This window comes from Oncorhynchus nerka, linkage group LG6, assembly GCF_034236695.1.
Source record: "Oncorhynchus nerka isolate Pitt River linkage group LG6, Oner_Uvic_2.0, whole genome shotgun sequence".
NCBI classification, from domain to species: domain Eukaryota; kingdom Metazoa; phylum Chordata; class Actinopteri; order Salmoniformes; family Salmonidae; genus Oncorhynchus; species Oncorhynchus nerka.
The window spans coordinates 14,890,498-14,914,373 of record NC_088401.1 but is presented as its reverse complement, the minus strand read 5'-3'; the positions used below and the strand labels follow the sequence as shown (position 1 = coordinate 14,914,373).

General features: G+C 41.5%; 1 protein-coding gene across 1 annotated transcript in view; it reads left to right on the top strand.

Moving 5' to 3' along the window:
* LOC135572049 (catenin delta-2-like) overlaps positions 1-23,876 on the top strand; it is a 368,899-nt gene that overhangs the window by 122,560 nt on the left and 222,463 nt on the right. The window lies entirely within an intron of this gene.

Here is a 23,876-nt window from a genome sequence, read left to right as displayed (position 1 = left end):
TTACTAGTCCAACGCTCTAACCACTAGGCTACCCTGCCGCCCACCTTGCCTTTCCCTCTGAGGAGGGACCTTTTGTTATTACCTCTTCCATGAAGCCTTTATACTCTGCAGCCTAACCTGCATCCTTCTTGAACTGCCTGATAACATTTAGAGCCCGCTGCTCTGCCATGTCACAATTGTTTGGCAGGACTACATATTTGTTGGGAAGGGGTAACGGTAAGTAGTAGTGACGGTCTTTGAGGGTTATGGAGCTTGATATCATCTCCATGACCTTATGCTCCTCAGCTGACATCTCACTTCTCTACATACTCTCTCTCTCTCAGGGAAGACATGGTTATACTGATTTACAAGAAGAACCCCCAGGTCGGCCATTGAGACACGATTGGCCATCATCGTAGGACACCCAGATTCTTCTGCCATGGTATAATTGTTATCACCCATCCAAATAGTGTTTTCCCTGCATACTGTCCGTTGCCTTGGCTATTTACGATTTGCCAGGGTTCCATTGCCTTTGGAGCATTTACACTAATCAGGAGTTCAACTTCGGCCTCAAACTCCTTTAACCTGTTGCAACGAGCCATCCCGGATCCGGGATCGTGAATACAGCCTCAAGCTCATTACCATAACGCAACGTTAACTATTCATGAAAATCGCAAATGAAATGAAATCAATATGCTAGCTCTCAAGCTTAGCCTTTTGTTAACAACACTGTCATCTCAGATTTTCAAAATATGCTTCTCAACCATTGCAAAACAAGCATTTGTGTAACACTATTGATAGCTAGCGTAGCATTTAGCGTAGCATTTAGCGTTAGCATTCAGCAGGCAACATTTTCACAAAAACCAGAAAAACATTCAAATAAAATAATTTACCTTTGAAGAACTTCAGATGTTTTCAATGAGGAGACTCTCAGTTAGATAGCAAATGTTCAGTTTTTACAAAAAGATTATTTGTTTAGGACAAATCGCTCCGTTTTCTGCGTCACATTTAGCTACGAAAGAAACCTGTATCCAGGATTGTGTAAATCTATCCGCAAGCTCATTAGCATAACGCAACGTTAACTATTCATGAAAATCGCAAATGAAATGAAATAAATCTATTTGCTCTCAAGCTTAGCCTTTTGTTAACAACACTGTCATCTCAGCTTCTCAACCATTGCAAAACAAGCATTTGTGTAACACTATTGATAGCCTAGCATAGTATTATGCCTGACATTCAGCAAGCAACATTTTCACAAAAACCAGAAAAACATTCAAATAAAATAATTTACCTTTGAAGAACTTCAGATGTTTTCAATGAGGAGACTTTCAGTTAGATTGCAAATGTTCAGTTTTTACAAAAATATTTTTTGTGTTCACAAATCGCTCCGTTTTCTCCATCACGTTTGGGTAAGAAAAAAAAAGAAAATTAAGTCATTAAAACGCAAACTTTTTTCCAAATTAACTCCATAATATCAACAGAAACATGGCAAACCGATGTTTAGAATCAATCCTCAAGGTGTTTTTCACATATCTATCGACGATAAATCCATCGTGGCAGTTGACTTTCTCTTCTGAAGAAATGGAACGCACATGGACCTAGAGATTACGCAATAATTTCGACACAGGACACCGGGCGGACCCCTGGTAAATGTAGTCTCTTATGGTCAATCTTCCAATGATATGCCTACAAATACGTCACAATGCTGCAGACATCTTGGACGAACGGCAGAGAGCTCAAGTTCATTCATTTGCACATTCACAGCCATATAAGGAGACGATGGGAAACAGAGCCTCAAAAATTCTGCTCATTTCCTGTTTGAGCTTTCATCTTGGTTTCGCCTGTAGCATGAGTTCTGTGGCACTCACAGATAATATCTTTGCAGTTTTGAAAACGTCAGAGTGTTTTCTTTCCAAAGCTGCCAATTATATGCATAGTCAAGCATCTTTTCGTGACAAAATATTGCGCTTAAAACGGGCACGTTTTTTTATCCAATAATGACATAGCGCCCCCATAGGTTGAAGAGGTTAACTGAACCTCTTTCAGGAATCGCCACCTTTTGAGATCTTTCTGAGGGTGAATGTTCCCTCTTGTCACTTGGATCTTACTCTGGGATTATACCTTTATTAATGCAATAAATGTGTCACATTCCACATTGCCAATTTCTATTCCAGATATCTCCAAGCTCTTGGTAGGACTCTCCTGCCCCATCGTACGTAGCCCCCTTTCAGTCTCACTGCCTTTAGCTTTCAGCTTTCAGCTTTCAGCCAATGAGTCTCTCCGTACAAAATGTTTCTGAGCCACCAAGAAACACATAGGTTAACACAGACTTGCTTCCATTTGCCATCTTTACTTGAACTGGCACAATTGCAAGTACGCAATCTGTACCGGCCCCGGTATCTTCACCTGCTTCCAGTGAAACAAGAGCACTGCTGACAGTCTCCTCCCGCTTTACTGCTACACCCCTCGTATCTGCCTTTTGAGATCTAAATCTCTCTCTTCCTTCGTTGTGCAGGATAGTGTGGTGCCTTCTTTGACATTTCTGACAGGTCCTCCTTCTTTTACATGATTTACTTAAGTGTCCTCTCATCAAACAGCCAAACCAAAGGCCTTTTGATCTCAGAAACTCAACCTTGGCATTGTGTGGCTGTGCCTTCACCTGTTGGCAGTCAACCAATAAATGCTCACCAGCACAAAATACACATGAGATACTGGGCGCATCAGAAGGGTAGGTGCATGGTCTCTTTACTTTGAATGTTTGCGACTCTGAAAAACCTTTAAAATAAAAATCTGCCACTACAGCTACTGCAGTGGCAAAGCTGCTTCCCCTACTCTTGGACTAGAACTGCTGTTTAACGTCTGCTACTGTTTTGGTTTTGAAAAACCTTTGGTTGGACAGGGGATCTTGAATATCTCCATAAAACAGATCCTGCAATATTTTGGCCTGACATTTTCAACTTTACGTTGGTGGGAAGATTAAGCTCTTCCATGTTCTGTTGGTCTTGCATAGCGTTACAGTCCAGTTCCAAAAATGTTCCATGTAAGCAGTGGTGACTTTAATGTCATTGCCAAAGTGTTCCTTTAATAACCTCTTAGTCTCCGGATAGCCTCTTCTGGCTTCCATATGCAGACAACTCCTTGAGCTGACCAGAGGTGTACTGTTCTAGGTAATAGAGCCTATCCTGGTGACTGCTTGTCTTATCTTCTATCCCATGCACAAATGCACACATGAATGGCCTAAAGTTTAGAGGATCGCCTCCTCTGTGACCAGCTCTAGTACAGATTCATGAGCATTCTGAAAGTCATTTCCTGTTCCTCCTCTGTGACCAGCTCTAGTACAGATTCATGAGCATTCTGAAAGTCATTTCTTGTTCCTCATCTGTGACCAGCTCTAGTATAGATTCATGAGCATTCTGAAAGTAATTTCCTGTTCCTCCTCTGTGACCAGCTCTAGTACAGATAAATGAGCATTCTGAAAGTAATTTCTTGTTCCTCCTCCGTGACCAGCTCTAGTACAGATTTATGAGCATTCTGAAAGTCATTTCCTGTTCCTCCTCTGTGACCAGCTCTAGTACAGATTCATTAGCATTCTGAAAGTCATTCCGTGTTCCTCCTCTGTGACCAGCTCTAGCACAGATTCATGAGCATTCTGAAAGTCATTCCGTGTTCCTCCTCTGTGACCAGCTCTAGCACAGATTCATGAGCATTCTGAAAGTCATTCCCTGTTCCCCCTCTGTGACCAGCTCTAGTACAGATTCATGAGCATTCTGAAAGTCATTCCCTGTTCCTCCTCTGTGACCAGCTCTAGTACAGATTCATGAGCATCCTGAAAGTCATTTCCTGTTCCTCCTCTGTGACCAGCTCCTCTGTGACCAGCCCCCTCTGTGACCAGCTCTAGTACAGATTCATGAGCATTCTGAAAGTCATTCCCTGTTCCTCCTCTGTGACCAGCTCTAGTACAGATTCATGAGCATCCTGAAAGTCATTTCCTGTTCCTCCTCTGTGACCAGCTCTAGCACAGATTCATGAGCATTCTGAAAGTCATTCCCTGTTCCTCCTCTGTGACCAGCTCTAGCACAGATTCATGAGCATCCTGAAAGTCATTCCCTGTTCCTCCTCTGTGACCAGCTCTAGTACAGATCATGAGCATTCTGAAAGTCATTTCCTGTTCCTCCTCTGTGACCAGCTCTAGTACAGATTCATGAGCATTCTGAAAGTCATTTCCTGTTCCTCCTCTGTGACCAGCTCTAGTACAGATTCATGAGCATTCTGAAAGTCATTTCCTGTTCCTCCTCTGTGACCAGCTCTAGTACAGATTCATGAGCATTCTGAAAGTCATTTCTGTTCCTCCTCTGTGACCAGCTCTAGTACAGATTCATGAGCATTCTGAAAGTCATTCCCTGTTCCTCCTCTGTGACCAGCTCTAGCACAGATTCATGAGCATTCTGAAAGTCATTTCCTGTTCCTCCTCTGTGACCAGCTCTAGTACAGATTCATGAGCATTCTGAAAGTAATTTCTTGTTCCTCCTCCGTGACCAGCTCTAGTACAGATTCATGAGCATTCTGAAAGTCATTTCCTGTTCCTCCTCTGTGACCAGCTCTAGTACAGATTCATGAGCATTCTGAAAGTCATTTCCTGTTCCTCCTCTGTGACCAGCTCTAGTACAGATTCATGAGCATTCTGAAAGTCATTTCTTGTTCCTCCTCCGTGACCAGCTCTAGTACAGATTCATGAGCATTCTGAGTTCCTCCTCCTCTAGTACAGATTCATGAGCATTCTGAAAGTCATTTCCTGTTCCTCCTCTGTGACCAGCTCTAGTACAGATTCATGAGCATTCTGAAAGTCATTTCTTGTTCCTCCTCCGTGACCAGCTCTAGTACAGATTCATGAGCATTCTGAAACTCATTGAGAACAACATCAAATGCTTCAAGACCCTCATTCACAGTTTCAACATTTCCTCCATCAAAAAGAATAACTTTTATTTCATTCATTTGGCACGTACTGTACACACTTCAAGTTTGCCTCTCCGGGCTTCATAGAGTGAATTTAAATGCTCCTCTGCCCTCTCTAGTGGGGTCTTATTTGGGATTTCATTCGCCATCATTCACTTTTAATTCACTCAATTTACAATGACACGGTTGTTGGTTTTTGATTGTTAAACTCAATACCCCTTTAGACCTTCTTTAATGCTTTAAAACACAGTCATCCATTTCAGCATATTGACCCATTTTGAATTGAACATGTGCAAGTTCGGCATTTTAAATGCATTTTAAACATTTCATCCCATTATAGGTTAAACACCATCCCATTAAGTTTAAACACCAGTATCTTTAGATCCTTTAGTTGCGTTCCATTGATGCATTGCATTTCCACGTTAGGCCTAAAATTAGACATATGATTAGGCTACATTGTGCATAGGATCTCAGTGTTTGCCAAACTCAAACTTCTTAATTGTCTTCACATCGCTGTGTTTTGAATTCCATTCCCAAGTTTATAAAATGTTCCAATTATAAGCACATTTATAATAAGCCCACTTCCATAATATGCTTGCCCAAACGATTTCATTGAACAGGGCAGCTCATACATTCGCAGTGGTTACTCACGGCTAGCCAATTCTAGGAGTTGAAGTCCTTCCAAGCGAGCTGTCCTTACAGTCCAAATGCAATGACAAATAGAACCATATCCAGTGTGTGTCTGTACCGGAGCTTTCCTTCTGATAGTAATCCTCAACGGAGACTTTTGACTTAATTGTAGTGGCTTCTTTATCAGTTGACCATAGCCACAGGCCTGAGGCGGGGTTGTTTCGGATGCATACAGTCCACATACAGTCCACATACAAAGTTCCCAAACTGAAAAAACATTCAATGAGATCCAGGCATATGGTGAACCCAAAAGCTTTACTTTTCTTATATTAAAAAATATTCAAAAATGTGGTATGTTCTGTCTTTTATAAAAAATATGTCCAAGTCGGCTCTAACAAAGAGGTAGAGAAGAGGTGGAGGAGAGGAGAGCTGGAGAAGGGAAGATAAGAGAAGTGGTAGAGAAGAGAAGAGGTAGCGAAGAGGTGGAGGAGAGAAGATAAGAGAAGTGGTAGAGAAGAGAGGAGGTAGAGTAGAGGAAGAGAAAAGGTAGAGAAGAGAAGAAGTAGAGAAGAGAAGAGGTAGGGGAGAGAAGAGCTAGAGGAGAGGAGAGCTAGAGAAGAGAACATAAGGGAAGTGGTAGAGAAGAGAGGAGGTAGAGGAGAGGCAGATAAGAGAAGTGTTAGAGGTAGAGAAGAGGTGGAGAAGAGAACAGGTAGAGAAGAGATATAAAGAGAAAGTCAGAGGAGATGTAGGGAAGAAAAGAGAAGAGAAGCAGTAGAGTAGAGTAGAGGAAGAGAAGAGGTAGAGAAGAGGAAGAGAACAGGTAGAGAAGAGGTAGAGGAGAGGTAGAGGAGAGGCAGATAAGAGAAGTGTTAGAGGTAGAGAAAGGAACAGGTAGAGAAGAGGTAGAGGAGAGGCAGATAAGAGAAGTGTTAGAGGTAGAGAAAGGAACAGGTAGAGAAGAGGTAGAGGAGAGGCAGATAAGAGAAGTGTTAGAGGTAGAGAAGAGAAGAGGTAGAGAACTGGTAGAGAACAGGTAGAGGAGAGGCAGATAAGAGAAGCGTTAGAAGTAGAGAAAAGAACAGGTAGAGGAGAGGTAGAGAAGAGAAGATGAAGAGAAGATGAGATGTAGAGAAGAGGTAGAGGAGATGTAGAGAAGAGAAGAGGTAGAGGAGAGGTAGAGAAGAGGGAGAGGTAGAGAAGAGAAGCGTTAGAGGTAGAGAAGAGAACAGCTAGAGAACAGGTAGAGAACAGGTAGAGAAGAGGTAGAGAAGAGAAGAGGTAGAAAAGAGAAGAGATAGAAGAGGAGAGGTAGAGAAGAGGTAGAGGAGAGGTAGAGGAGAGGAAGAGAAGAGGTAGAGGAGAGGTAGAGAAGAGAAGCGGTAGAGGTAGAGGAGAGAAGAGGTAGAGGAGAGGTAGAGGAGAGGTAGAGAAGAGGGAGAGGTAGAGGAGAGGTAGAGAAGAGGTAGAGGAGAGGTAGAGAAGAGAAGAGGTAGAGGAGAGGTAGAGCAGAGAAGAGAAGAGGAAGAGAAGAGAAGAGGTAGAGGAGAGGTAGAGAAGAGAAGAGGTAGAGGAGAGGTAGAGCAGAGAAGAGAAGAGGTAGAGAAGAGAAGAGAAGAGGTAGAGGAGAGGTAGAGAAGAGGTAGAGGTGAGGTAGACAAGAGAAGAGGTAGGAGAGGTAGAGACGAGAAGAGATAGAGGAGAGAAGAGGTAGAGAAGAGGAAGAGAACAGGTAGAGAAGAGGTAGAGGAGAGACAGATAAGAGAAGCGTTAGAGGTAGAGAAAGGAACATGTAGAGGAGAGGTAGAGAAGAGGTAGAGAAGAGGTAGAGAAGAGAAGTGTTAGAGATAGAGAAGAGGTAGAGGAGAGGTAGAGAAGAGGTAGAGGAGAGGTAGAGGAGAGGTAGAGAAGAGAAGCGTTAGAGGTAGAGAAGAGAACAGCTAGAGAAGAGGTAGAGAACAGGTAGAGAAGAGGTAGAGGAGAGGTAGAGGAGAGGCAGATAAGAGAAGTGTTAGAGGTAGAGAAGAGAAAAGGTAGAGAAGAGGCAGATAAGAGAAGCGTTAGAAGTAGAGAAAAGAACAGGTAGAGAAGAGAAGAGGAGATGAAGAGAAGATGAGAGGTAGAGAAGAGAAGAGGTAGAGGAGAGGTGGAGAAGAGAAGAGGTAGAGGAGATGTAGAGAAGAGAAGAGAAGAGGTAGAGGAGAGGTAGAGGAGAGGTAGAGGAGAGGTAGAGAAGAGAAGAGAGAGAGAAGAGAAGAGGTAGAGAAGAGAGAGGAGAGGAAGAGAGAGGAGAGGAAGAGAAGAGGTAGAGAAGAGAGAGGAGAGGAAGAGAAGAGGTAGAGGAGAGGTAGAGGAGAGGTAGAGAAGAGGTAGAGGAGAGGTAGAGAAGAGAAGTGTTAGAGATAGAGAAGAGGTAGAGGAGAGGTAGAGGAGAGGTAGAGAAGAGGTAGAGGAGAGGTAGAGAAGAGAAGAGATAGAGGAGAGGTAGAGAAGAGAAGAGGTAGATTAGAGAAGAGAACAGGTAGATGAGAGGAGAGATAGAGAGGAGACAGGATGGGGGAGATGATAGGTTGAGAAGAGAAGAGGTAAAGGAGAGGTAGAGAAGAGAAGAGGTAGAGTAGGGGGAGAGAAGAGTTAGAGGAGAGGTTGAGAAGAGAAGTGATATAGAAGACACGAGGTAGAAAGAGTGAGAGAAGAGTCGAGGTAGAGAAGTGAAGAGATAAAGCATAGAGAAGTGAAGAGATAGAGAAAAGTAGTGGAAAAGTAGAGTAGAGGCAGAGAAGAAAATAGAAGTGGTAAAGGAGAGGAAGAGTTCTAGGTTTAGTTAGAGAAGAAAACATGAAGAGAACAGGTAGAGAAGTAAAGACGTAGAGGAGAGAAGAGGGATTGAAGAGAAGTGGGAGAGAGGAAGGAGAGAAGAGGTGGAAAAGAGAAGAGTTGGAGAAAAGAAGAGGTAGCGGAAACAAGAGAAGAGGTAGAGAAGAGGTAGATGAGAGAAGAGGTAGAGAAGAGAGGAGTTAGATAAGAGAAGAGAAGAGATGAGGTATGGAAAAGGTAGGGAAGAGGTAGAGGAGAGTTAGAGGAGAATTACGGAATAGAGAGAAGAGGTGAAGAATAGAAGTGGTAGAGAAGGGAAGAGCGAGAAGAGGTAGACAAGAGAAGGGGAGAGAAGAGAAGGGGAGAGAAGAGAAGATAAGAGAAGAGAAGAGAAGAGGTAGAGAAGAGGTAGAGAAGAGGTAGAGAAGAGAACCTAATATATACCTTTAACCTAACCTTATTTTTAAGCCTAAAATATAATTTTTACAAGTGAAGACCCGGCAGAATGTCCTCACTTATCTGAATTTTAGTTGGTTTACTTTTCTTGTGAGGACTTTTGGGACACGCACGCACGCTCACACACACACACACACACACACACACACACCATAATCAGCAGACAAAGGACAGTGATTTCATGACATTGGCTCATCTATCCACCTCTGCCGTCACTACTTTCTCTGCACACGTTCTGATTGGCTAAGTGGCTGTTGTGGGGGGATTTGATTGGTTCACTTGTGTTTCTTATCTCTCTGCCTTGCTTCCATTTTGAGATCCTACTATCCACACAATTAGCAGTCGCCAGAGCATACCTTAATAATACCAAGTGTTTAAGACACACTGTCCCTGTGTGTGGACTGTGATTAGTAGTTATCTGTGTGTAGGTTAATTCAGGATCATGGCCTTTCTGCAGAAGCAGAGACCGAGCGTGTTCACATGGTGAATAGAGATGTTAAAGTCTGTATTGCTGATGCTAATGAGAGAGGAAAGACCGTTAACCTTACAGGACAGAGGGTAGGAATCTGACAGTTGACTCTGAAACATTTTCTAACTCACATAGTTTTGCTGTGTCTTAATGATGACATAGTAAGACTCTATCCTCAGTTTTGGGGACATTCAGCGACGTTCCCATTAGGTCCCTTGGGGGTTACGGCGCAACGTAATCCAACTGAGGTTCAGAGAACGTTCTAAGAAAGTCACTGGATGGTCCCAAGGAAACTTTCTCAGGAGGAAACTTTGTCGAGTTCCCTGTAAGTTATCAGGACATCCCTGAGTACCATGTCAGGACTGTTTTAGGACATTCGTAGGACTTTCATTTTACTAGTCCTCAGTACGTTGCGTGATGGTCAAATGGAACGTCCTCTGGGGGACCTTTTCATAGTTCCCAGTTTTTCCCAGGGATGTTTTTAGGACGTTCCTAGAATGTTGTGTCATGGTCCCCTGGAGGTCCTCTGAACCTTCTTGGGACGTTGTGTCACTGTCCCTGGAGGTTTTTTGTTGCGTGATGGGCCCGGGTGTCCCTAACTATAAGAAAAGTAATGTTGAATCAATGACAATATGATTACATTTGACATTATCACTTAGTACTGACTTTTCAATATGCTCCTACTTGGGAATTGAACTCACAACATCGGAATTTGGGGTATGCTGGTCTCTCTGCTATGCCAAAACGTCTGTAGAATTTCAGACGTACCCTACACATTCATTACCTACTGTATAATACTGCACTTAGCAAAAGAGTGCCATCTGCACTGCTATTTTAGTTATCCATGAATCTGACTCTTCTCTCATTGACTTCATTTACTTATTCCAGCTATTTGAGTTTAGGTTTTCAGTCTAGTTGTCTAATGTTGTTGGTGTATATTATTTTGTTTTAACGTTACTCCTGAATCACTGTGTTAAATATAGTAACTTTTATTCAGTGTGTTTTTAACATAGCTGAGATTAACTTTAAAATGCAAAGTGTAGGTATAGGCTGCCTACTGTTGAAATCAGTCATTGATACAGACATGTTGGAGTAGCAGGAAGATCGGGACAAGGTTTTGAGTTCAAATCCCAGGTGAGGACATGTTAAATAAAAATGACTGTATGAAGAAACATACACAATGTAATCACATATATCAAAGTGTGTCAAATATGTAAGTTGAACACACTGTGTTAAAAGCACTGTGTGTGTGGGTAACCCTAGAGTTGCCAAAAGACAAAGCGCTGTAACTGGATTCGTGGTTCAGGGCCTTGATGGGCTCGGCAACAGTAACAAGGGGTGATGTGCAATGGAACTAGGGTGTGCGTTCCCCGGGTGTTTTTTGTTGTTGTTGTGTGACACAAAATCCCAATAAAGTGCTAAAAACAAAAATAAACGTCCTAAAAACATCCTCATGACAAACCGGGAACTAAACAAAATCTCCAGGGACCATGACACAGCGTCTCATGAACGTCCTCAGGACAAACCGGGAACTAAACAAAATCTCCAGGGGACCATGACACAGCGTCTCATGAACGTCCTCATGACAAACCGGGAACTAAACAAAATCTCCAGGGACCATGACACAGCGTCTCAAGAACGTCCTCAGGACAAACCGGGAACTAAACAAAATCTCCAGGGGACCATGACACAGCGTCTCATGAACGTCCTCAGGACAAACCGGGAACTAAACAAAATCTCCAGGGACCATGACACAGCCTCTCAAGAACGTCCTCATGACAAACCGGGAACTAAACAAAATCTCCAGGGACCATGACACAGCGTCTCAAGAACGTCCTCAGGACAAACCGGGAACTAAACAAAATCTCCAGGGGACCATGACACAGCGTCTCAAGAACGTCCTCAGGACAAACCGGGAACAAGACACAATCTCCAGGGGACCATGACACAACGGGGACATCCTAATGACTCATTATCATCTGCAGGGGAAGGAGGGAGAGAGGTCATGACTTTTGTGTGCATGTCCATTAAATCATTTGCCAGGCAACAAAAAGGCTGCAGGCTCTGAAGCAATTATCTAAACAAACAGAATTGGATCACTAATCAAATAGAGCATTACGCTGATATGCAGGTGTTCACTCCATATATATATACACACACACACACACATGCTCGCAACCTCAAACACACAATGTTGTTGAAGAGGAAAAGGCATGATCCAAAATCTGCTGATGAACATTCCTGACACGCGCGAACACACACACACACACACACACACATACACACACACACTACTGTCTACCCAGATAAACACTGGACTAATTAAACACATACAGCAACTGTGATTATGCAGGTAAATAAGACAATACAAACAGTAATTTTACAGGTAAATAAGACAATACCAACAGTAATTTTACAGGTAAATAAGACAATACCAACAGTAATTTTACAGGTAAATAGCAACACCAACAGTAATTTTACAGTACCAACAGTAATTTTACAGGTAAATAAGATTATGTAATTTTACAGGTAAATAGCAACACCAACAGTAATTTTACAAAATACAAACAGTAATTTTACAGGTAAATAGCAACACCAACAGTAATTTTACAGGTAAATAGCAACACCAACAGTAATTTTACAGGTAAATAAGACAACACCAACAGTAATTTTACAGGTAAATAGCAACACCAACAGTCATTTTACAGGTAAATAGCAACACCAACAGTAATTTTACAGGTAAATAAGACAACACCAACAGTAATTTTACAGGTAAATAGCAACACCAACAGTAATTTTACAGGTAAATAGCAACAAACAGTAATTTTACCAACACCAACAGTAATTTTACAGGTAAATAGCAACACCAACAGTAATTTTACAGGTAAATAGCAACAGTAATTTTACAGGTAAATAGCAACACCAACAGTAATTTTACAGGTAAATAGCAACACCAACAGTAATTTTACAGGTAAATAGCAACACCAACAGTAATTTTACAGGTAAATAGCACCAACAGTAATTTTACCAAATAGCAGTAATTTTACAGGTAAATAGCAACACCAACAGTAATTTTACAGGTAAATAGCAACACCAACAGTAATTTTACAGGTAAATAGCAACACCAACAGTAATTTTACAGGTAAATAGCAACACCAACAGTAATTTTACAGGTAAATAGCAACACCAACAGTAATTTTAAATAGCAACACCAACAGTAATTTTACAGGTAAATAGCAACACCAACAGTAATTTTACAGGTAAATAGCAACACCAACAGTAATTTTACAGGTAAATAGCAACACCAACAGTAATTTTACAGGTAAATAGCAACACCAACAGTAATTTTACAGGTAAATAGCAACACCAACAGTAATTTTACAGGTAAATAGCAACACCAACAGTAATTTTACAGGTAAATAGCAACACCAACAGTAATTTTACAGGTAAATAAGACAACACCAACAGTAATTTTACAGGTAAATAGCACCAACAGTAATTTTACATTTTTTTACAGGTAAATAGCAACACCAACAGTAATTTTACAGGTAAATAGCAACACCAACAGTAATTTTACAACAGTAATTTTACAGGTAAATAGCAACACCAACAGTAATTTTACAGGTAAATAGCAACACCAACAGTAATTTTACAGGTAAATAGCAACACCAACAGTAATTTTACAGGTAAATAGCAACACCAACAGTAATTTTACAGGTAAATAAGACAACACCAACAGTAATTTTACAGGTAAATAGCAACACCAACAGTAATTTTACAGGTAAATAGCAACACCAACAGTAATTTTACAGGTAAATAGCAACACCAACAGTAATTTTACAGGTAAATAAGACAACACCAACAGTAATTTTACAGGTAAATAGCAACACCAACAGTAATTTTACAGGTAAATAGCAACACCAACAGTAATTTTACAGGTAAATAAGACAATACAACACCAACAGTAATTTTACAGGTAAATAGCAGTAATTTTACAGGTAAATAGCAACACCAACACCAACACCAACAGTAATTTTACAGGTAAATAAGACAATACCAACAGTAATTTTACAGGTAAATAGCAACACCAACAGTCATTTTACAGGTAAATAAGACAATACTAACAGTAATTTTACAGGTAAATAGCAACACCAACAGTAATTTTACAGGTAAATAGCAACACCAACAGTAATTTTACAGGTAAATAAGACAATACTAACAGTAATTTTACAGGTAAATAGCAACACCAACAGTAATTACGCTGCAAACAATAATGAGTCATTAGGAAGTACCCAGGACATCACGAAATGGTTGCCTAAAGTCGTGAGGACGTTGTGTCATGGTCCTCTGGAGGTTTTTTGTTTAGTTCCCGCTTTGTCCCGGGGATGTCACCTGATGGTCGCAAAGAAATGATAAAACAAAGTTTATCCCAGGGCACGCGCACCCTAGTTTCATTGCACATCACCCATTGTTAGTGTTGCCAAGCCCATCGAGGCCCTGTTTGGTGAACCACTGATTTAGTCACAGCTCTTTCTTTTGGCAATGCTAGGGACACACAGTTTTTTCAACTTACATATTTGATTCATGTTGACATACATGATTACATTGTGCATGCTTATTCAGATAGTCATTTTTATTTCACATCTCTTCAACTGGGATTCAACTCACAGCCTCTTGGTTCACAGCTGATCTTCCTGCTACGCCACCACGCCAAACATACCCTCGTAAAACTGACTATCCTACCGATCCTTGACTTCGGCGACATCAGTTTTCAAAACAAAACCAACACTCTACTTAGCAAACTGGATGCAGTCCATCACAGTGCATTCTGTTCTATACCCACCACTGTGACCTGTATGCTCTCGTTGGCTGACCCTCACTACATATCCTTCGCCAAACCCACTGGCTCCAGGTCATCTATAAGTCTTTGCTAGGTAAAGCTCCGCCTTATCTCAGCTCACTGGTCACCATAGCAACACCCACCAGTAGGACGCGCTCCAGCAAGTATATTGCACTGGTCATCCCCAAAGCCAACACTTATTTTGCTGCCTTTCCTTCCAGTTCTCTGCTGTCAATGGCTGGAACGAATTGCAAAAATCTCTGAAGCTAGAGTCTTATATTTAACTCTCTAACTTTAAGCATCAGCTGTCAGAGCAACTTGCCGATCACTGTACCTGTACACAGCCAATCTGTAAATAGCACACCTCATCCCCATATAACTACTTACCCTCTTGCTCTTTTGCACCCCATTTGTCACGTTCTGACCTTAGTTCTTTTGTTATGTCTTTGTTTTAGGATGGTCAGGGCGTGAGTTGGGTGGGTTGTCTATGTTAGTTTTTCTATGATTTGCTATTTCTGTGTTTGGCCTGGTATGGTTCTCAATCAGAGGCAGCTGTCAATCGTTGTCCCTGATTGAGAACCATATTTAGGTAGCTTGTTTTCTATTGTGTTTCGTGGGTGATTATTTTCTGTCTTTGTGTATGTTACCAGACAGGACTGTTTCGTTTCGTGTCATTCTCATTTATCGTTTTGTTGTTTTGTTGGAGTATTCGTTTTCATTAAAAGGCATAATGAATACTTACCACGCTGCACCTTGGTCCTCCTCTCTTTCTTCCACCTACAACGATCGTTACACCAGTATCTCTACTTGCACATCATCATCTGCACATATATCACTCCAGTATTAATGCTAAATTGTAATTATTTCACCTCTAGGGGCTATTTATTGCCTACCTCCCTACTCTTCTACATTTACACACTGTACATAGATATTTCTATTTTTCTTTTCTACTGTGTTATTGACTGTATGTTTGTTTATGTGTAACTCTGTGTTGTTGTTTGTGTCTCACTGCTTTGCTTTATCTTGGCCAGGTCGCAGTTGTAAATGAGAACTTGTTATCAACTGGCCTACCTGGTTAAATAAAGGTGAAATAAAATAAATAAATAAAATGTCTGTATCATTGACTGATTTCCCCAGTAGGCCTATTCTTACACTTTGCACTTCACAGTTAATCTCAGCTCTGTTAAAAACACACTGAAGAAAAACTACTATATTTAACACAGTGATTCAGGAGTAACATTAAAACATAATAATATACACCAGCAACATTAGACAACTAGACTGAAAACCTAAACTCAAATAGCTGGAATAAGTAAATGAAGTCAATGAGAGAAGAGTCAGATTAATGGATAACTAAAATAGCAGTGCAGATGGCAGTATTTTGCTAAGTGCAGAGATGTATTATACAGTAGGTAATGAATGTGTAGGGGTACGTCTGAAATTCTACAGACGTTTTGGCATAGCAGAGAGATCAGCACACATTCAGATGTTGTGAGTTCAATTACCAGGTAGGAGCATATTGAAAAGTCAGTACTAAGTGATCATGTCAAATGTAATCATATTGTCATATTTTTAGCTAAACAGCGATACCACTTACATTAAAAAACACCTTACAATTTCATTACTTCTCTTATAGTTAGGGAAACCCGGGACCATCACGCAACAAAAAACCTCCAGGGGACCATGACACAATGTCCCAAGAACATTCAGAGGACCTTGAGGGGACCATGACACAACATCCCAAGAACATTCAGAGGACCTTGAGGGGACCATGACACAACATCCCAAGAACGTCCTAAAAAGTCCCCCAGAAAATGTTCCCTTGGGACCATCACTCAATATTCTTTGAATGTTCTCAAAACTTCAGTAGGATTACATTGTGCCGCAACCCTTTAAGGGACCTAATGGGAAAGTCACTGAATGTCCTCAGCACGTCTCTCTCTCTCTCTCTCTCTCTCTCTCTCTCTCTCTCTCTCTCTCTCTCTCTCTCTCTCTCTCTCTCTCTCTCTCTCTCTCTCTCTCAATAGCAAGGCTATGCTCACTATCTGAGTCTGTCAAAGCTAGTAGTCAAAGCTTTCCTTAAGTTTGGGTCAGTCACAGTGGTCAGGAATTCGATTCCAGGCTTTTTCACAACCGGCCATGATTTGGACTCCCATAGGGCGGCGCAAAATTGGCACGGCGTCGTCCGGTTTTGGCCGGTGTTGGTCACTGTGTATTCTCTGTTTAGAGTCAAATAGCATTCTAGATTGGTCAGTGTTTTTGTTTGTGTTTGTGAACGGAGCACCATGCCCAGCTTGCTTAGGGGACTCTTCTCCAAATTTATCCCTCTGTAGGTGATGGCTTTGTGATGGAAGGCTTGGGAATCGCTTCATTTTAGGTGATTGTAGAATTTAACTGCTATTTTCGGGATTAGCATGCATTATTTGTTGTTTTAGCTTGTACACAGGGGATATGTTTGCAGAAATCTGCATGCTGAGTTTCAATTTGGTGTTTGTCCCATTTTGTGAATTCTTGGTTGGTGAGCGGACCCCAGACATCATAACCATCAAGGGCAAATGGTTCTATAACTGATTCAAGTATTTTTAGCCAGATCCTAATTGGTATGTCAAATGTTATGTTCCTTTTGAAGGCCCTTCTTTACTTGTCTCTCAGATCATTCACAGCTTTCTGGTAGTTACCTGTGGTGCTGATGTTCAGGCACCAGATCATCAGCAAACAGTAAATGTCTTCAGATTCTAGCATGGTGAGGCCGTGTGCTGCAGACTGTTCTAGTGCCAACGCCGATTCGTTGATATTCATGTTGAAGTGGGTGGGGCTTAAGCTGCATCCCTGTCTCACCCCACAGCCCTGTGGAAATACATGTAAATACATACATTTAACATTACACTTGTTTGTGTTTCCATAACGTCGTATGTTTTTCCTCTGTACATTGTTTTCACTGAGGAAATGTCTCCTGTTAATGATAATGAAGAGGATTTTCCTAAGGTTCCTCTTCATGCATATCCCACAGTAGTTATTGGGGTGAAATTTGTTTCCACTTTTGTAGATTGGGGTGATCAGTCCTTGGTTACAAATATTGGGGAAGATGCCAAAGCCAAGGATGATGTTAAAGAGTTTTAGTTTAGCCAATTGGAATTTGTGGTCTGTATATTTGATAATTTCATTGAGGATACCATCAACCCCACTGGTGTTTTTGGGTTGGAGGGTTTTTATTTTGTCCTGTGGTTCATTCATTGTAATTGAAGAATCCAGTGGGTTCTGGTAGTCTTTAATAGCTGATTCTAAGATTTGTATTTGATCATGTATATGCTTTTGCTCGATGTTCTTTGTTATAGAGCAAAAAATATTGGAGAAGTGGTTTATCCATCCATCTCTGTATTGGATAGATAACTCTTTGTGTTGTTTTTTATTTTTATTTCCAATTTTCCCAGATGTGCTTTGATTATATGGATTCTTCAATTAGATTGAGCTGATTTCTGACGTGCTGTTCCTTTTTTCCCCGTAGTGTATTTCTGTGTTGTTTAAGTGATTCACCACAGTGAAGGGGTAGACTTAGGTTTTCTGGGTGTCTATGTTTTTTGTTAGACAGATTTCTCAATTTCTTTCTTAGGTTTTTGCATTCCTCATCAAACCATTTTTCATTGTTTTCTTGGGTTTTCTGTTGTTGTTTTCTTTAGATTTGATAGCTGAGAGGTCAAATATACTGTTTAGGTTTTCTACTGCCAAGTTTACACCTTCACTATTACAGGGAAATATTTTGGCCACAAAGTTGTCTGAAAGGGATTTGTTGTTGCCTAATTCTTCTTTGGTTGGTTTCCAGTTTCCTTCCATCTATGGCATTTCTTAATATTATTCAGTTCCTTTGGATTTGATGGCTCATGATTGAGTTTTGCTCTGTTCAAGTAGAGTGTGATTTGGCTGTGATCTGATAGGGGTGTCAGTGGGCTGACTGTGAACACTCTGAGAGACTCTGGGTTGAGGTCAGTGATAAAGTAGTCTACAGTACTATTGCCAAGAGATGAGCTATAGGTGTACCTACCGTAGGAGTCCCCTCAAAGCCTACAATTGACTATGTACATACCCAGCGTGCGACAGAGCCGCAGGAGTTGTGACCCGTTTTTGTTGTTATGTTGTCATAGATGTGCCTGGGGGAGGAAATGCTGTCACCTCCAGGTAGGTGTTTGTCCCCCTGTGTGCTGAGGGTGTCAGGTTCTTGTCCAGTTCTGCCATGTAGGTCATCACAGACTAGTCCATGTCCCTGGGCCTGGAAATGATTGATTTCCCCCTCCAGGATGGAGCAGCTGTCTTCATTAAAATATGGGGATCCTATTGGTGGGATATATGTAGCGCACAGGAGGACATTTTTATCTGTTGAGATCATTTCCTTTAGAATTTCTAGCCAAAAATGTTCCTGTTTTGATCAATTCAATAGAGTGAGTTAGGTCTGCTCTATATCAAATTAGCATGTGCCCTGAGTAGTTTGGAGGCGGGGAATGCCAGCTCTCTCTCTTTATTTCTCTTTCATCTCTTCCTCTCTCTATTTATCTTTCTCTCTCTCTCTCTCTCTCTCTCTCTCTCTCTCTCTCTCTCTCTCTCCCTCTCTCTCCCTATCTCTCTCTCTCCCTCTCTCTCTCTCTCTCAATTTCAACATTACACTCTCAGAAGTTCCAAAATAATATAGACATTTCAAATGTCATATTATGTCTATACACAGTGTTGTAACGATGTGCAAATAGTTAAAGTACAAAAGGGAAAATAAATAAATGTAAATATGGGTTGCATTTACAATGGTGTTTGTTCTTTCTCTTCCTTTCTCTCTCTCTGTCTCTCTCTCACGCTCTCTCTCCCTCCCTCTCCCTCTATCTCTCTCTTTCTCTTCCGTTCTCTCAATTTAATTATTGGCATGGGAAACATGTTTACATTGCCAAAGCTCTCTCTCGCTCTCTTTATTGATTTCTCTGTGTGTCTGGGATTTCTGTTTTGCTCTGTCAGCCCTTACTGACCTATACACACACACACACACACACACACACACACACACACACACACACAGACACACACAAAGTCAGAGTGAGTGTGTGTCTTTATGTACACATGAGGGTGTGTTTATATTTTGTGTGAAGTGTGAAAATGTGTGTGTGCATCCAACACCGCTGTTTATGTGCCCACATTCCTCAGTGTAACCATCAATGGTTTTTTCCTGGATCTTTCCACTATCTTCATTTCGGACTAGGTTTAATTAAAGCTTCATCACTAAGTTCCATGTTTCCTCCTCTTGCATCTTCATTGTGTTGTGTTTATCAGTGTAATTACTGAATGCTGTGTATTGACTTCAGCCTGAGAGATCACTGCTTAAATAGACCACATTTGCTGAAGTATGGCTTGGGGACAGGGGAGATCGAGAGGGAAGGGGGTGGGGGGTTGAAAGAACGAGACAGAAATACAGAGAGAGACCAAGAGAGACCTCCCCCTCTCTCTCTCTCGCTCTCAGTCCCTCAAAGATTGATGATGATTGAAGGGTAACTAATTAGCATGTGCTTTAATATGCGCGACCACCAAACCGAGCTGTCCAATTAGTCATCAACCCTGACAGGCCTTGTCCAATCAGATTAGTCGCTGCCGGTTGCCCGGGCCGCCAAGCCTCCTGTGTGGACCTGTCACTCCCAGGGCATTTTGGGTAGGACCAGACAAGCTACATGTTTTCTATTGGGTCAGATACTTCTCCAGAGTCAGATATCCCCTAACGTTAGAATTGAGGAAATGCTAACTAGCCATAGCTACATTATCTTAAATGATATATGTCAACAACTCTCCTTAGAGTAGAGAGAGAGAGACTCAACCCAGACTCTCTCAGAGCATTCACAGTCAGCCCACTGACACCCAAAGAGTTATCTATCCAAAACGGAGATGTATGGGTAAACCACTTCTCCAATCTTTTTGGCCCTATAACAAAAACAAACAGCAAAAACACATGATCAAATACAAATCTTAGATTCAAATATTAAAGACAATCAGAACCCACTGGATTCTCCAATTGCATTGAATGAACTACAGGACCAAATAGAAACCCTCCAACCCAAAACGGCCTGTGGTGTTGATGGTGTCCTCAATGGAATGATCAAATATACAGGCCACACATTCCGATTGGCTATACTTAAACTCTTTAACATCATCCTTGGCTTTGGCATCTTCCCCAATATTTGGAACCAAGGACTGATCACCCCAATCCACAAAAGTGGAGACAAATTTGACCCCAATAACTACTGTGGGATATGTGCGAACAGCAACCTTGGAAAAATCATCTTCAATACCATTAACAGCAGACTCATACATTTCCTCAGTGAAAGAAATGTCCTGAGAATGTACTGAGCAAATGTCAAATTGTATTCACCCTGCACACCCTAATCGACAAACAAATATACCAAAACAAAGGCAAAGTATTATCATGCTATCACCCTAATATAATCTGAAGGAGGGACTACAGCAGCACCTAGATCTTCTTTACATGTGCTGTCAGACCTGGGCCCTGACATACCTGGGCCCTGACAGACCTTGGCCCTGACAGACCTGGGCCCTGACAGTAAATCTCAGTAAGACAAAAATAATGGTGTTCCAAAAAAGGTCCAGTTGCCAGGACCACAAATACAAATTCCATCTAGACACTGTTGCCCTAGAGCACACAAAAAACTATACATACCTTGGCCTAAACATCAGCACCACAGGTAACATCCACAAAGCTGTGAGCGATCTGAGAGACAAGGCAAGAAGGGCATTCTATGCCATCGAAAGGAACATAAAATTCGACTTACCAATTAGGATCTCTCAAAAAATATTTGAAAAGGTTATCGAACCCATTACCCTTCATGTTTGTGAGGTCTGGGGTCCGCTCACCTACCAAAAACTCACAAAATGGGACAAACACCAAATTGTAACTCTGCATGCAGAATTCTACAAATATATCCTCAGTGTACTGTACAATGTAAAAACTTAAAATAATGCATGCAGAGCAGAACTAGGCCAATACCCGCTAATGATCTAAATCTAGAAAAGGGCAGTTCAATTCTACAACCACCTAAAAGAAAGAGATTCCCAAACCTTCCATAACAAAGCCATCACCTACAGAGAGATTAATGTGGAGAAGAGTCCCCTACGCAAGCTGGTCCTGGGGCTCTGTTCACAAACACAAACAGCAACAGCAACACAACTTGACCAAACCAAATCATGAGAAAACAAAAATATAATTACTTGACACATTGGAAAGAATAAACAACAATACAGAGCTAGCTAGAATGCTATTTGGCCCTAAACAGAGAGTACACAGTGGCAGAATACCTGTCCACTGTGACTGACCCAAACTTAAGGAAAGTTTGACTTAGTACAGACTCATTGAGCACAGCCTTGCTATTGAGAAAGGCCGCTGTAGGCAGACCTGGCTCTGAAGAGAAGACAGGCTACTTGCTCACTGCCCACAAAATAAGGTGGAATCTGAGCTGCACTTCCTAACCTCCTGCCAAATGTATGACAATATTAGAGGCACATACTTCCCTCATATTACTCCGATCTACAAAGAATTAGAAAACAAACCAAATTTTGATAAATTCCCATACCTACTGGGTGAAATACCACAGTGTGACATCACAGCAGCAAGATTTGTGACCTGTTGCCACAAGAAAATGGCAACCAGTGATGAACAAACACAATTGTAAATACAACCCATATTTATGTTAATTTATTTTCCCTTTTGTACTTTAACTATTTTCACATAATATGACATTTGTCATTTTTAACGTTAATTTCTATTGTTTATTTCACTTTTGTTTATTATCTAGTGCACTTGCTTTGGCAATGTAAACATATGTCAATAGAACCCTTGAATTGAATTTAAATTAATTGAGAGAGAGAGAGAGAGGGAGAGAGAGAGAGAGAGAGAGAGAGAGAGAGAGAGAGAGAGAGAGAGAGAGATTGTCTGTGTGTACGGTACACATGTTCATGCATCAAATGTCTAGTTGCACAACAGTGGTCTGTTACGCTGTGCAGTCTTTCTGTTCAGGGTGTCGTGGTAAAAGGTGAATCCTAAATATATAATGGCCTGTTTCATGGTGTTTAGCTGTTGCCAGTTTGGCCTGTGTCCCTGTATTGCCAGTGTCCTTTAGGCCCTTATCAACAGTAGGGCACTATATAGGGAATAGGGTGTAATGTGGGATGCTACCTGTGTCTATGTTATTAGCTAGGTGTGTTGAGATGATTGGTGTTTCATTTGAGGGCTTTTGTCTGCATTTAATTAATGGAGGCTGACCATGCTTATCTTATCAGTCCATCACTGCACTTTCTATTGAACACAGTGATACACACACACACGCACACACACACACACACACGCACACACACACACACACACACACACACACACACACACACACACACACACACACACACACACACACACACACACACACACACACACACACACACACACACACACACACACTTATCTTATCAGCAGATCACTCTACGTTCTATTAACTGTGACACACAGATGCACGCATGTGTACACGCTCACACACACACACACACACATGCACACACACACGCACACACACACACACACACACTTGATCTAATCTCCTGTGTGAGGGGCTCTCTGTTTAAATCCCTTAAACGCTCGGGGATCCCCTGCTCCATCTCTAACTCCCTCATCCCTCCATCTCATTCTACCTTCATCCCTTTATCTCTGCTCTCCATCCCTCCGTCTCTGTCCTCCCCTGATCCCTCTATCTTTCTAACCAACAGTTATCATTGCAGCAGATACAATCCATTCACATACAGGGCTGTATTTATCTACCAGAAGAAGGAGGAACCATAAATCCAATTTATTGGTCATGGTAAAAATCTGCAGGGCTCAGGTTACAAAGTGTATTCTCTGGGGTAGTACTGTATTCTCTGGAGTAGTCAGTACTGTATTCTCTGGGGTAGTCAGTACTGTATTCTCTGGGGTAGTCAGTACTGTATTCTCTGGAGTAGTCAGTACTGTATTATCTGGGGTAGTCAGTACTGTATTCTCTGGAGTAGTCAGTACTGTATTCTCTGGAGTAGTCAGTACTGTATTCTCTGGAGTAGTCAGTACTGTATTCTCTGGGGTAGTCAGTACTGTATTCTCTGGGGTAGTCAGTACTGTATTATCTGGAGTAGTCAGTACTGTATTCTCTGGGGTAGTCAATACTGTATTCTCTGGAGTAGTCAGTACTGTATTCTCTGGGGTACTCAGTACTGTATTCTCTGGGGTACTCAGTACTGTATTCTCTGGAGTAGTCAGTACTGTATTCCCTGGGGTAGTCAGTTCTGTATTCTCTGGGGTAGTCAATACTGTATTCCCTGGGGTAGTCAGTTCTGTATTCTTTGGGGTAGTCAGTATTATTTTCCTGGAGTAGTCAGTACTGTATTCCCTGGGGTAGTCAGTTCTGTATTCTCTGGGGTAGTCAATACTGTATTCCCTGGGGTAGTCAGTTCTGTATTCTTTGGGGTAGTCAGTATTATTTTCCTGGAGTAGTCAGTACTGTATTCCCTGGGGTAGTCAGTTCTGTATTCTCTGGGGTAGTCAATACTGTATTCCCTGGGGTAGTCAGTTCTGTATTCTTTGGGGTAGTCAGTATTATTTTCCTGGAGTAGTCAGTACTGTATTCCCTGGGGTAGTCAGTTCTGTATTCTCTGGGGTAGTCAATACTGTATTCCCTG